The sequence below is a fragment of the Eurosta solidaginis genome, chromosome 1 (assembly GCF_040869045.1).
Source record: "Eurosta solidaginis isolate ZX-2024a chromosome 1, ASM4086904v1, whole genome shotgun sequence".
In the NCBI taxonomy this organism is placed as follows: domain Eukaryota; kingdom Metazoa; phylum Arthropoda; class Insecta; order Diptera; family Tephritidae; genus Eurosta; species Eurosta solidaginis.
In genome coordinates, this window is record NC_090319.1 from 170,085,636 (window position 1) to 170,091,806 (window position 6,171).

At 34.9% G+C, this 6,171-nt stretch overlaps 1 pseudogene; it reads left to right on the plus strand.

Annotated features, from left to right (window-relative positions):
- The first annotated feature begins 4,905 nt into the window (after positions 1-4,905).
- Positions 4,906-5,435, plus strand: LOC137238501 (uncharacterized; annotated as a pseudogene).
- The last annotated feature ends 736 nt before the right edge of the window (positions 5,436-6,171 follow it).

Here is a 6,171-nt window from a genome sequence, read left to right on the forward strand (position 1 = left end):
AGTTAAGGCGTTCTTGAAACAATTTCTGAGAAAGCGCATTTTTTTTAAATGTTTAGAAACAGGGTGATCTTCCACTCAGCCGTCGATATACTAAACATTTATATATTATATTGAGTATATGTTCTTCCTTAATAAAAGAGACTTAAAATCCTAGAACTTATAATTTGACTTTTGTTGAGCTATGTAGATGTTCTGAAAGGAATTTCGGTGCTTTATTTATGTCGCACACTATATATCATAAATTTCACCAACAGACTTCAATATTTACTCTTGGAGAGCTCATTAATAATACAATACAATAAATAATAAAAAGGCATGCTTTCAATAAGCGCCTATAAACTTCCCCTCTTATCCATAAAAAAAATAAAATAGGTTTATTAAGCTCTTATAATTGGAAATTTGTATAGAAATGTCATTTTAAAATGCTTTATAAACCTTCAATATTTTATATGAATAATGGGATTAAATAAATATACCCCCTTATACATAAAAAATCATGAGGGTTTATAAAGATTTTTAAAATGACATTTCCATACAAATTTCCAATTATAAGAGCTTAATAAACTTATTTTATTTTTTTTTTTTATGAATAAGGGGTATAATTTATAACAAACATAAAATAACATTTCTTTTTATCTAATAATATATTGGGTAATATGAACAAAAGAGTTTGCTAATAGACTTCAATATTTGGACGCTTTAAGAGCTTATTAAATTCATTAAATGTATACTTTCAATAAGGGCCTGTATTAGGCTGAGGCGATTTCGTACGAACCAAAAATTTAATGTTGTTATAAAAAAAATTAAAAACTTAGAAGGAATCATTCGCAAATCTAAATCTTTTCCATTTTGAATTCAGAAAACGTCAACTGAATTTCAGAATAGGTAATTGGATTTCAGAATAGGCAATTGAAATTCAGAATGTGTGAAGTGGATTTCAAAAATAGACAATTCAATTTCGGAAGGCATCAATTGGATTTCAGATATCAAACAATTTATCACGCAAAGTTGGAAAATAATTTGTAAGTTCAAGGCAAATTTTATTTATTATTTATAGAACGTCATGCTGTTGCGCTTATTGGCAGACATCAACGCAGAATGTGATGCTGGTGCAAATGCGCAATACTGCTGTCGATATTACCATCTGCACCCATACTCACATAGTCGTATTGGGAATCGTTGTCACTAATTTGCGTGCTGTTCAAGTCCTCTGAGGGATCTAAGGGAGATTGGCTTGATTCCTCACTGAAATTCGATGAAGATGTAAATGTCCTGCAAGAGAGTACATGTACAATGTTAACATTTTTTGAAGTATACACACAGAATTCATGACAATGGATCAAACTTCAAAAACTTTTTTTATCAAAACTTGAATTTTTTTATCCGAATTTCCAAAAATTTTTCGAATATGCAGTTTTGTAATGTCCAAGTTAGAAGTTTCTCAGAAGTTTCCCCGAATTTTCAGAACTTTTTTTGTAGACAGTGTTGGTTATTTTCTTAAAAAAAAAATAAAAAATATTTCGTTTTTTATTCGATATTCAAAAGTTTCATTTCGTTGATATCAAAGTAAAAAAAATTGATTTTTAGAGTTTGAGTATGTTTTTCCATACAAAAAACGCTAAAAAAATTACAAAAAAATTCTAAGTTTTTGATTTTGTTTCTGATGCCAACATAACGAATTTAAAAAATTTTTTTTTGACTTCGTTGTCGAAAAAAAATATTTGTTTATTTCGTTGTGCAGCCTTGTTTTCTTCCATACACCTCATGCACAAAAGTGATTTTTTAATCAAAACATATGGAAAAAATACTCAACACATTCGACAAAAAAAATTCTGAAATTTCGGGGAAACTTATGAGGTACTTCTAACTTACACATCTATCTATATATATATAAATCAAATTATGTATGTATGTATGTAGGTATAGATCGAGTTGCGTCCTAAACGTATCGACCGATCACAACCAAATTTGCACAACCCACTAGAAACCTTCCAAGGATGGTCATAGGCTAAAAATAATATCGATATATAAAAGGGGCGTGGCACCTCCCATGCAAAATGAATATTTAGTACTACATAACTCTGAATATATTCATGCTAGAACATTGAAATTCAGTAAGGAGTTATATGAAGTCAATCCCCAACACAAACAAAATGTGGGGAGGGGGGGAAGGTCATCGGGAAGTTAGTTAAAAGTGGATTGCAAAATTACCTTCGTTTTTGTGAAACGTTTGGCAAGAATGCCATTTCCCCGGCAAACTCCCAATATAGCCGCATCCAACGCAGCGCCGCCGCTACTGCCACTCTTTTGCCGCTTGGATGCTCTGGCGTGGTAGCGATAGCTTTCCCGAAGGCTGGTCCACGCGTCTTTGCTTTCAATCACTAATGTAAGTAACACATACAATTAAATGTGACACTTTGCATTTGCTCACACAATTGTTAAAACATGTCTAAAAATGTCGCGAGAGGTATATAAAGATACGTTTTGACTTCCGTACCAATAACACACTTGCAGCTTTCGGAACACGCAATACTTGTGCGTACACGAACCAAATGGAAATTACAGCAAATTTCCAACTTTGCTAGCAAATACCTATTTATAAAAGACAAAACGCGTCTTTTGACACTCCTCCATATATTTTTGGACGTGGTTTAATAGTTTTGAGCTAAAGTAAATAATTACCAATTAAAATACAGAAATATGGTAATTGTTTACTTTAGCTCACAACTGCAAAAACCCGACAAAAAATATCGGGAGAAGTGTCAAAAGACGAGTTTTGATCCCAGGACCAGGACTCCGAGAGCGGAAACTCAAAATTTAAATTCTGTCAAAAGTTATTTCCAAAAAACCGAAAAATGGCCCCGGAGCGCTCCGAAACCGAGGGTGGGATCCATAGTTTTCTTGCGCAGAACACCTTTCTGCATTGGCGGCCTTCGGCCACTCTTATAAAAAATTACCCTGGGTGGGTCCAACACCGGTTTGGAGACCAAAACTATATCCGCGCAACACACTTTTACCCACAGTTTTTCTTGTGGGTACTACAAAATCATCAAAATAACAACCACATGAAAATATCAATTTTGTTTGCAAATATCGGTAATAGTCTAGTTGAGGGGTCGACTGCTAATACGCTACGGCGCGTCTTAACATCAGTATTAATAATCCGAAGGCGGAAAATAAAAAATTCAACTCGTTCAAAAGATATTAACGAAAAACCGAAAAAAGACTCGCGGGTACCTCCGAAACCGGGGGTGGGATCCATAGTATTTTTGCGCAGAACACCTTTCTGCGTTGGCGGCCTTCGGCCGCGCTTATAAAAAATAACCCTGGGCTACACCATGCCAAGTCCGAGTGTGTGGTATAACCGTGGCTACCGCCACGGTGATGCACAATTTTTTTTGGGGGTACTAACACAACAACAACCACATGAAAATTGCCAACTTCAACTGCAAATATCTCCGGACAGAGACAAAATTTTTCTTTTCCGCCTTCGGATTATTGTTCTCGAGACACTTCTCTCGATATTTTTTGACGCGTATTAGCAGTCGACCCCTAAACTAGACTATTACCCAAATATCTCCGAAACGAAATAAAATTTTGAATTTCCGCCTTCGGATTCGTGATCCTGGGTGCAAAGCGCGTGTTTTTACTCCTGTCCCGATATTTTTGGACGAGTTTTAGCAGTTGTGAGCTAAAGTAAACAATTACCACAAATATACATACAAAAAGTTTAATTAACATACCTGCTTTCCCAAGGGAGCTACTTAAGTAGACCCAGGCCTGATCCACTGCATTTTTGTTGCAATGCAATGGATCAGAAGTATCCCATATCCTGGGCCACTCTTTCACTTCCCTTATCAGAGCCCGTTTCTCCTCCGCCGCGAAATTTAATACGCGCTTTTTGCGTTTTGGTGCTGCAGCAATATTTATTTCCAAAATTATTTATTGCAGAAAAATTAAAAAAACCATTTGCTTACCTAATTTTTCCAGTTGTTTACCTTTTTTTCTTCAAGAAATATATGGCACTTGACATATTTCTTGCGGAAACCGGTGTTGCCGTATGTAAATTTAATGGAAAAATAGTAGTAAAGTATCGTACTAAATTTCTTGTAAACTGCGTACTACTTCAAGAAAATTGACCACAAGGAATTTTCTTGAGCATTTCTTGAGCGTTTTTTATATGGAATTTTTACTTTCTTGTGATCTGCGTACCACGCTTAAAGCTTAATTTATTGAGGCAGGTAAGAGACAAATATCGAAGAAATAAATTAAGCCAGTGCTAAAGACAAGCTTTTGCCAAAAGTGTTGTTACGATGTAATTAGGGGGTGAGGGAGGCAGGCGTATGGTCTCGAAGGTTAAATGTGGGTTGTAGCAGTGGTTAACGTAGTCATATTAATCGTTCCCGAGATGGTTGCCGGAACGTACCGGAATCATATTTGGCCAAGGACCATCAACGGCGATAATACTACCCAAAAAACCTTCGGGAAGTATCCTTATCGCTACTAAAAGAAGAAGCTACTTAAATTAATTAATTAATTAGAAGACAAATAAATTCTTAATCTTTTGTTGTGTTTTCGTTAAATTTAGAACTTTGCTAAATATTTTTTTAAATTAAATTTTTAACTTTGGCAGAACTTTTTTTGAATGACCGATATACTTTTTTAAATTTAAATAAACGGCATGGCGATTCCACTAAAAGTTTAAATCGAGAGAAATAAAAAAATACGGAGTTATATACTGAAAATGAACGCCTCAAATTGCAGTCATTGACATGGAAAAACGAGCCTTAGAAACACTTACATTTGATTATAAGAAGCTAGAACGCGGACATGAATAATTTTAAAAGGAGCAACAAAAACACGCTACCAATAGATCTAACGAAATAGTTGAACCAACTGCCATAATACGCTTACAAACATTACCGACAAGCAGCGCTGGACGTGTCACCTTACGTGAATCCAAAAGTTTCGTGGCAGAAAGCACCACGGGTCTATGTAGTTGGCAAGCATCGATTGCCTTAGCTGATTATCTTGCATTTTATACGGATATAGTAAAGGGAAAATGTGTATTAAAGTTAGGCGCTGGTACCAATTTCTGTGGCATGATACTAGTGCAATGCAGAGATGTGCGTCACGTGCTTATAAATGATGTTAGCCTCGAATGATTTGAGTTGATGAAAGAAAATGTGCGACGCAATTTCATTGATGCAGAAACTTGCTACGATGGCTATGCTGTGAAAGAGAAGCTGCTTACTATGAGCGTTTTAGAGTGGGGAGCTGTTGATGAAATGATATGCTGACATCGTGTATGCGAAACAGCTTTTAACTCATTAGTGTACGCTATTGATTATGTATTCAAAATGAAAGAAGATGCATGTGAAATATTCCGAGCCGCAAAAGTACGAAATGAGTATACGTTGCAAAAGTTTTTTTAAAACCAATGGCAACCAACACCGCAATACGTTACACTTAGAAGCAACAACAGCATCACAAAATTAAGCATTTTTGTATTTAATTTTTTTAGTTATTTGTTTATTTATTTATTTATTTAGATACATAAACTTCAAAAAAGTGTTCTACCCAAGAGGCAGAAAGGGAAGAACTTGCAGAGGTATACAACATAGCTGCAAATAATGTATATGAAAAAAACAGGTACATATGTCCACTCAGAAGTGATGATTAATTATAATATATACAACACTAACGCATTTATAAACTCAAAACACCGAACATATTCACTGCGAAAACTTAGAACCAACCCAAATTTAGAGAATGCATTTGGGGGACACATCGTACAAAAGCTTGCCAGCGAATGTCAGCGCAGTTATATAAGACAAACTGGACGACAATAAAAAATTAGAACACAAAGGTTTATACACAGAGTTCCACAATCATATCAGAGTATTTGCGCTTAACATGGTCGGAAAAATATATTGCTAGCAAATATCAACAAAACATTCTAGTATGACTTGACGCCAAAATCGTGTTGTTCCCGCACCAAATATGGGAATCTATGTCGCGGAATCCCTAAAATATTCATCAACGGCAAGTGGCTAGTACGTAAGGAAGTATTTATTACAAAAACTAAAATTTTGTAAAAATGTAATACATATTATTTTAGCTTAAATAATTATATAGGAATACATTTATAACAGTTGCAAATAGGAAGAG